A 9,773-nucleotide genomic window follows, 5' to 3' on the forward strand; every position below is an offset into this window, starting at 1 on the left:
GATAAGAATATTCTTATCTGCAATATTGCTTACATGCATATTGGTTCTCAAAGTGTTTAAAATTACAAAAAAAAGTGTGACTTCTGTACAAGAATCGCACAATTTTTTATTTTGTTTTTTCCGTTATATTGTAATTGAAAAATTTTGAGGTTAGATTGAATTTTTTTTTAATCGAAGTGAAAATGGTAGTTTTTCATTTTCGTGAAATATTATAATCCTTCTCTTTACCCGATTTATTTCCAGGGACCGCAAAGTTGCGCCTCAGGGCCTCGAGTTGACTTCATCCTGCACTGAAAGATCACAAGCTGACAAATTTGTTTTCTTTACCGACCGCCGGTCCTCGTAGCAAATAGCTGACCATGATAAGATTGCATCAGCAGAGCATCGGTCGATCACTCTCCATGTAATAATATTATGTTATGAGTTTATAGAATTTTTTTCTTCTCTCAACTCTGTGCATGGCCACAAACTATCGTTTTACATTTATTTACCATTTCCCAAATTATTTCCTATTTCTTTAAAGTTTATTTTTTTCATGCGGACAAAAAAAATTATAAGTGGGGCCTGGTTTAGTTGCGTAATTCGCGCAGAGCATGCACTTAAGGGGATGCTTTTGAAATGAAACTTCCTGTAAGTGTTCATCCATTTTCATACAATACATTTTCCAATTTGTAGGCCAGAATAATAATATTTAAGGCCTCTTTTAAAGCTTTAAACAAGTAAATTTAAAAATTTAGGCTATGATATCGGAAGCAGCGGTGATTATGAGTCCTAATGGCAGCAATGGGCGCTCCCGCAAAACACGTTTTTCATTATTGCTTGCGATGAGCATGCGATAACTCCGGGAACGATTGTCTGCAATTCAAAATCCAAAAGTTCCAACTAAAAAAAAATCCAAAAAATCCAACTATTTAGTTGCAAATTAATCTGTGTTTGTTAAGGATTCAAATTATTTGCTTGAAAATCCTTTTCATTTCGCTGAATTCAACTATTTTTTGTATAAAATTTTGAATTGCAGACAATTGTTAACATTACCGAAAAGAATCTTGACATAGTAGATTTAACCCCTAAATGAGAATGTAAAAATTTAAAAAGTTTTTAACCTCTACGTGTAAAGTAAATTCCATCACAATTTTCTAGTGCTTAGGGAATAAAGTACAAATTAATCATTTTTGTAATTATGGTTTTTTATAGGTACTTCAGGATATGTTTGTAATTACTCTTATTCAAATTATCAAGCAGGATATATTTATTGATTACGAATCGTAGATTTTTAATTATTTATGTCTTACGGTCCAATCGTAAATCGAAAAAATAAATATGAGTCAAAAAAACATGTTCTTCGAAACTCAGATATTTATTGAATAGAAAAAACTCCTTTTGAAACTTCCTGACGTTTCGGTACACATGCGTACCTTTTTCAAAGGTTCTTAACCTGAGTTGATGATAGTTTAAAATAGTCAAACAGATCAATTTTCAGTCAAAAAAGTAACTATTGTCGGGAAAAGTAAGCAAAAAAATTTCGAAGGGTTCAATATCATCGAAAGAGGTAACCGTTCTCGCCCCCGCTCCCATTGCTGCAATTAGGACTCATAATCACCGCTGCTTCCGATATCATAGCTTAAATTTTGAAACTTACTTGTTTAAAGCTTTAAAAGAGGCCCCAAATATTATTATTTTGGCCTACAAATTGGAAAATGTATTGTATGAAAATGGAGGAACACTTACAAGAAGTTTCATCTCAAAAGCATCCCCTTAAACATATCAAATTGTACACTGAAGTTGAACTCATTTTATACTGATAGTTTGGCATGCAAATGACTTGATCGTTTTTTTTTTTTTTGTTAACAGGAACCTGCAATTGCTCCAGTACAAATCGCCTGATATATATCTGACGTTTTTTCCAGGATATTTGAAATTTTATTTGTTCAGAAATAGAAGAGTTATGCAGCTAATCTAATTTAATAGCGCAGCCGTTGACAATACGTCCACAATAGATAGAACCTTTTTTGTGCCCTATAAAATTATGAGCATTTTTTCACATCACCATATTCGACCTAAAATCAACAGTTCTCTAGTGATTTTAAATAACATGTTATTGTTTAACACTTTCCAGAATTTCGGAACTTTGCCGTACACGTATGTTTGGGGACTTTTTACAATATCTTTATAAAGCCATTCCTAACGTATCTGTCAAAAAAATGCTACTTTTACGAACTTTTTTTTGAGTGATATTTGTTCCCCGTTGACTGGAATATGTAGTTTTCTGCCATATTAAATAGGCAATATATAGATGCCCGGTGCCGGACGCTAGGATGGTATCCAGTAGATTGCTCTGATTGGTTACACGACAGTGGGTTGGATATGCCGGACAGCAGCATCGAGTACGACATTCGACTTAGTACATTTATTTTTTTCTTTAGGCGTGAATGTTATACTGTTTTAATTTAAAATTACATTTTAATTTTATATTGTTTTAATTTGAAGTACTTTTTTAGGGTGTCCACATGTCAGGAAAGACAGGGAAAAGAAGTAGGTGTCAGGGAAAATATCAATTGATATGCTTTAATATTATTTTGTAAGCACTTTCTTATACAGTGTGGACACGCTGGGGCTTACATGTATGGCGAATTTGAATGCTACCCGAATTACACAACAGCAGGATAGCAGCCATTGTACAGGAGCATTTTCATATCTCGCCCCTTTAAAGTTGCATCCGGATCGGCCATTTGGTAAAGTCCGTGCATCTTCGGATAAAGTTTATCATAGTTTCGATGATTGCGTTCGAAACTTCAAATCGATACAAGTGTCCAAGCAATATAGGTTACGTTATGTAGTAAATACAAATAATAAAATTGTTTAACTAATAATGAAGTGAGACATGTGGAATGAGAAGTAAACATCAATTTTTTTCTGTGCTAATAACAAATGGTATGGCTGCTGAGCGACAAATACTATAAAATAGTAATAATATACTGTGCTTCCAGTGTGCAAAGAGTGAATTGTGTTTAAAGCTTATTTGCGGCATAAAAAAAGTATGTTATGAATCAACAGGATATGTTTCAAATAAAGTGAATAATATATTAAATGCTTAAACTTTAAATTGACATTACCTACATTTACTTACAGCGATTAGGGCTAAAAGGTCAATCTGAACATAACCTCGAAATAATGACAGATCGGCCCGGCATATTTATTATACTTTCAATTGATTATTCTTCACAAAAGAAATGTTTTGTGGTTTTGTATGTTCGTTCCTGACAGTGTCGGCAGTAATAATTTTTATACTAATTACTTACTAAGAATTAACTAACAATCATTACTTATTAATTATTTCAATAAGTAACACATAATTTCTGAATTAAATAATTGAATACACATCAGGCAATGCAGATGAAGATAATGCATTTCAGCTTGATGTATTTCAATCATTATTGTTGAAAAATCTTGATCTCAGGACCTTATCCCAAGACTGGGGATTGATCAGCCTAAAATTACCTTTAAGTAATTTTGATGGTATCAGGGTATCGAAAAAAGTCTCAAAGCAAATTAAATAGACTGAATTTTAAATATTAAAGTTTTTAGGGATTTTTTTATTTTAGAAAATGTTTTTTTCTGGACCTCATCTAAAAATTTAATTTGATCAACAACTAAAATAAATTAGAAACTCGCTGAGGATTGGAGTGTATCAGTAATAAACCTAGAAGAGAAATTGTAGACAGGAATTTTCATTCAAGTTTTTTTTTAATTATTCTATTTTCTAAATTGCTATATTTTGGTCTGATTTCCAAACTGGCATTTGATCAGCCCCTAAAATTAATTTTGAGCCATTTTAATGGTATAGGCGTATCAAAAAAAAAAATCTCGAGGCCATTCATCTTGCTCGAATTTTAATTTATCAAATTTTTAGGGATTATTTTTCTTTTAGAAAATGTTGTTTCCGGACCTCATCTCAAAATTTGGTTTGTTCAAGCACTAAAATAAATTAGAGACACGCTTTATTTACATCATTTAGGGGCTTATCAAATACCGATTTCGAAATCAGATCCAAATATAGCAATTTCGAAAATAGAATAATTTTTTTAAAAATTGGAATGAACATTCTTGCCTAAAATTTCTCTTCTAGACTTATTACTGATACACTCTTATCCTTAGCGAGTCACCAATTTATTTTAGTGGTTAGTCAAACCAAATTTTGAAGTAAGGTCCGGAGAAAACATTTTCTAAAATAAAAAAAAAACCCTAAAAACTTTATTAATTAAAATTCGGACTTGTTAAATTGCTTCGAGATTTTCTTTGGTACGCTTATACCATCAAAATGACTCGAAATTGATTTTAGGGGCTGATCAAATGCCAGTTTGGAAATCAGATTCAGAAATAGCAATTTCGGAAGTAGAATAATTTTTAAAAACTGGAATGAAAATTCCTGCCTAAAATTCCTCTGATAGATTTATTACTGGTACACTCCTATCCTCAGCGACTTTCTAATTCATTTCAGTGGTTGATCAAACCAAATTTTGAGATGAGGTTCAGAGAAAACATTTTCTAAAATGAAAAAAATCCTTAAAAATTTTACTAATTCAAATTCCGGCTAGTTAAATTGCTTCGAGATATATTTTTGATACGCCTATACCATCAAAACGACAAAAATAATTTATTTTAAGCTGATCAATCCCCAATCTTGGGATAAGTTGCAGTGATAAATATTTTTCAACAATGTTGATTGAAATACAACAACTAAAATGCATGAACTCCATCTCCTTTTCCTGATATGTATTTCGCCTAGGATCGATCTGTGAAAAAAGACAATTATAATAAATTATTAAATTCAGAAAAAACGTTGTAAATATAATAATACCCAGGAACAACGGCGTGGTCGTAGCAATTTCCTGTTCCCTTCGGGGTGCTTGATTAACGTGAGTCACCTTGCCTATCACGATTCGGGGTGCTTCATTAACGTAAGTGCCCTCGCCTCTCACGATTCGAGTTACTCAGGGAATCATCTTTTAATTAAAGTAAGTGCTCAAAATGGTGATCTTCGGCTTAAATGCATTTATCAATACGTAATTCAAATGAATTTACGCAATGGAGAAGTGTATCGTCTTGAATTTCATCACATGCACTTGTAGTTCGATCACTCATATTTTCACGTGTTGTTGGTTTTTCTTTGTACACTTTGTCTTCCAGATAGCCCCACAAAAAGAAATCTGGGGAAGTTAGATCTGGCGATCTTGTAGGCCAATTCATCGGACCGCCTGTACCAATACAGCTACAGCGACCATTGAAGTCACGATCAAGAACTTCTCGTGCTACCGCTGAATAGTGTGCCGGACAACAATCATGTTGAAGTCACATGTTCTGCCATTTAAGTTGCCTTCGATGATCTAGGGACCGATCAGTTTGTTGCCAATTATTCCATACTATACGTTGACAGTCCGTCGACGCTGGTATTCGACTTCACGAAGCCCACTGACAAAAAGCTACCCGATTTTGGAAATTAATGCCATGAAGTTCTTGATGTGAAGAGACATAATACGGATGATATTTATTACAGCAATTTCATTATTTTTTCCAGTGTCTGTTGTTGTACGGGTCTTTTTCTTAAATTAAACACTTTAATTGGCAGTCAGTTTTGTAATAGTACGATAAAATGTAGCACGTGACACAATTCTTTTTGAAAAACGCAACAATAAAATGAAGAAAAAATGACTTACGTCAGTGACAGCGCCATTTATCGCGAAACGAGAAAAATGTTTTGGACAAATCATACGTATTTTTATCCAAAGCATCCGAATATGCAATAAAAAATAGGGTTTCCCTTTTAAGATTTCCAACTTGCCCGCAACCCCACCCTCAGGGGGCGGTGTCGTTGAACTGATTTTAAAATCATTGTATGTAATCCTCAGAGTGATTAAATTTTAATTTATAACATTTTTTCATAGAGTGCCAATTTTCGAGATATTTAAAAGTTTCAAGTTAAAAAAATCACCCTGTATATATATTTCAGCAATAACCACGTCTCACGACCGTAAGATAGGTGGTTATAGACTGTAACGCAATCAATATAACGACTCAGCAAAAGTCTCGTGTCCCCTGAGGACACGGAGTGAACTCTATAACGAACATAGTTCGCTTCTCAAAGTTAAGAAGAACAATATCAGACCTTAAGTGTGCAAAAGAAACAATTGCCGAGAATATAAAGTTCCAGTATATACGGCACTTCTCATTCTTGACCATTAACTCGATTTCCCTAAATGCATTTAGAGGAGCAATATTGAGGTTGTTTAATGTTTATGTTTATAAATCTTAAATTTGCCAGATCAGTAATAGACAGAGAAGAATCGCAAAAATAATGAATAGTTCCAAGTTTTATTTCAAGTATAGCATACTTGGCAGACTAAGACCATTTTTGAGAACCACACAGATCACTCACTCGTTTATATAGACATTTTAGTAAGATGTGAGATTTAATGTCTTTTTTGAGTTGATCACTTTACTGATCCGAAAAGATCGGCTAACGATCTGTCGCTATTCACTGCTGCTCGGACACTGGTTTTATCAAGCGACAAGGCTATCATCACACACTCAAACTGAGAAATCACGTGACTTCAAACATTCATTTAAGTAATAAGGAAACCTAAAATAGCTTTGAAATAGGCGATGTCGATAAATTGAATAATTTTCAATCGCAGAAAATCTCATAAAGACGAAACATTAGAACTTTAAACATAACGCCCGCCTCGTGAGTGCTAACTGCACGATGAAAAGAAAACAATAAGTGCTCAATGGAGCATTTTTCAACAACGCAAATGCCGCCCGCCGTAAAGGAACAGTATAAATGTAACTAAAATTTAATAGTCCTAGACGCCCGCCATAATCCACTAAGCTTACAGATTAATTTTTTTTAATCTAATTAATAATAGTTATTCAGATATCGCTCATTTCTTTCGCTCTGACTGGTAACAGACAAATCTGCGTAATCGGACGTTCGTATTCCGAAATGACATTTTTCACGCGAACAGAACGTACTAAATCGTCCTTACCCTTCTAGAATTTAATTATACGGTCTCACAACCATCTAGAAGGCGGTAATGAATGGTGTATGACAAGAACGATACCACCGATCACAAGATTTAGCTCTTTGTTGAACCATTTGTAGCGTTTTTGTAAAGACTGTAAATAATCAACAGCCCATCTTCTCCAGTAAATCCCTGAAATTTTTTGTACTAACTGCCATTGATTTAAACGACTTTCCGAAGTAAATTCCAATGAGGGTTCTGAAATGCTGGTCAATGAGGCTCCAATCAGAAAATGTGCAGGTGTAGGATAGGAAAAGTCTTTAGGATCATTTGAAAAAGGGACAATAGAACGGGAATTGAAGCAAGCTTCTATACGAGTAAGAAGGGTACAAAACTCTTCGTATGTAAGAGTATATGCACCTAAAATTCTTTTCAGATGGTATTTAAAACTGTTAACTCCAACCTCCCATAAACCCCTAAAATGAGGAGCGGAAGGAGGTATGAAATGCCAAGAAGTACTTTGAATTGCGAACTCATTATGCAAATTAGCATCCAGCCTAAGATGCGAAAGGCAATTTTTTAATTCCCGGTCAGCACCATGAAATGTCGTACCATTATCACTGTACAAGTGTACAAATCTTCCTCGCCTTGAAGAAAATCGCTGAAAGGCGGCGAGAAAAGCGGCGGTGTGAATGGACGATGTGGGGTTACTCTAAATTCAGGTAAGTCCCCCATAAGTTATTGAGACAAAGCCGCTCTCTAACGTGTTCAGTAACGCTGTCTCAGCGTATGTAAAGTTAATTGCTGACCACCGTGTAAACATCCAAGGTGGGCATGCGTGGCGATAAGCTCACTTATGTGGTGACGCGGCAAAATGATAGGATGATCCTCATCAAAACTGATAGGAGCATGCCGTAGTCCTTCACATAATCTTAAGAGCTTATTGGAATCCAAAAATGGATTCAAACTTTTTAATAGCGAGTTCTTTGGAACCACCCTATCTTCTTCGTTCAAAGCTTTTATCTCATTAGAAGAGAAATTTTTCTGTACAAATTCAATCCAAAATATAACAGCTGGTTGGATTTCAATCGCATTAAGAGAAACGATTGAAAATTTAGGTTTAGGATTATTAAGTTTTGAGTGCTTGAACACAAAGGCATCAATAAACCTTTTACAATAGACCGTTACGCGAAGCAATCTTGGTCAAGAGGAGAATTTAAGCATCAAGTTGAATGGACTTTCGACCACACTCAAAACATGATGACTTTCTAGTGCCCGCTGTTCTAAATTTAATTGCGAGGGGACTGCGTGCGATATTGAGGCCATTTTGAGGAATGCAAAGTTAACCAATGACGAAAAAGATGACGAATATGGCGTGCATAAAATGAAATTGAAGGTTCCAATATTAGTGTCGCAACTAGAACTGAATGATTTTATTAGAGATCTTGGATTACCGAAAGACGGCGTTGAATTTGCCGCTTCATTTCTAAAAAGAAGAAATCTTCTAGAGCCAAAGACAAACGTTTCATTCTATCGCGACAGGGACAAAGAATTCAGAAAGTTTTCGTTAAAGACGAAGAGACGTCTTTAATGTACTGCACTGACGTTAACGGACTAATGAACCACTTGAAGAAAAATATGTACAGAGACGAAGAATAGCGACTCATAATATCATCAACCAAAGCCTGGTTGATCCAGAAAAATTTTACTACCACCCCTCCACATAAAGCTTGGGCTCATGAAGCAATTTGTCAAGACGTTAGACAAAGATGGACAATGCCATAAGTATATATCCCTTAAATTCCCTAATGTTTCAGACGCTAAATTGAAAGAAGGAGTCTTTGATGGACCACAGATTCGAATATTGACAAGAGACACTAATTTCGTGAGCCACATGACGAAAATTGAAATGGACGCTTGGGAAAGTTTTAAAGCAGTAAACGCAAATTTCCTCGGTAACAAAAAAAGTCTAGACTACGAGAATATTGTTGCGAAAATGATAAGAAACTACAAAAAGTTAGGCTGCTTGATGAATTTAAAACTTCACTTTCTAGATTCCCATCTTTGCATCGTTCCTTCGAAGAAAAAAGGACATGTTATAGCAGGCAGAAAATAAACTGAAGTAGGTCTATAAATCAATTTAATTGCGATAAAAAACAGGATAAAATGTAAACACGAAAGAAAGTATAGATATATCCCTTAAGTCTAAGAAAAGCAGAGAGAACAAATTTTTGAATAAAACTCTTATTCATTTGCATGTTTAAGTTACAGTTCTACATTTTAATTGATACAAACATTGTCAGGTTAATTGAAATGGGATCAATTCTACTTGTAGTTCTAAGTTTCTTCAAATGAGTAATATGCGTCTAAATTTTTAACCAGCTGTAGTGCAATGAAATGAATTTTATTGTGTTACAACGGGGACACTTAAGTTAAGTTGTGTTGCGTTAAGCAAAATTTCGTTAGGTTCTGTTAAGTTAGATTCATTTGTAGGTTAAGATCGAGTTAACCTATTAAATATAGCACACATGTAAGACTGAGAACCGTACGCTTACATAGCTACACGTGTGGTTGAATCTCATTCGGCTAGGTTAGGTTAGGATAGGTTTAACCTCTATGTAGGTTAAGCCGATGCTGAATGAAACGGTACCACAAACACAACGGAACAACACAATGAGTTTAATTGTGTTACGTGAAGTTAAGTTAGGTTAGGTCAGGTTTTTTTAGGTTAGGATAGGTTTGACCTCTTTGCAG

At 34.6% G+C, this 9,773-nt stretch overlaps 1 protein-coding gene and 1 long non-coding RNA gene across 6 annotated transcripts in view; both read left to right on the plus strand.

Annotated features, from left to right (window-relative positions):
* Nucleotides 1-2,022, plus strand: part of LOC117172357 — a 4,787-nt gene extending 2,765 nt beyond the window's left edge. Inside the window, exons 2-3 of the long non-coding RNA XR_004467014.1 lie at nt 244-403; nt 1,852-2,022. This is a non-coding gene — a long non-coding RNA (uncharacterized LOC117172357). The remainder of the gene's footprint in view (nt 1-243; nt 404-1,851) is intronic.
* Nucleotides 1-9,773, plus strand: part of LOC117172354 (synaptotagmin-10-like) — a 476,779-nt gene that overhangs the window by 232,403 nt on the left and 234,603 nt on the right. The window lies entirely within an intron of this gene.

This window comes from Belonocnema kinseyi, chromosome 5 (genome assembly GCF_010883055.1).
Source record: "Belonocnema kinseyi isolate 2016_QV_RU_SX_M_011 chromosome 5, B_treatae_v1, whole genome shotgun sequence".
NCBI classification, from domain to species: domain Eukaryota; kingdom Metazoa; phylum Arthropoda; class Insecta; order Hymenoptera; family Cynipidae; genus Belonocnema; species Belonocnema kinseyi.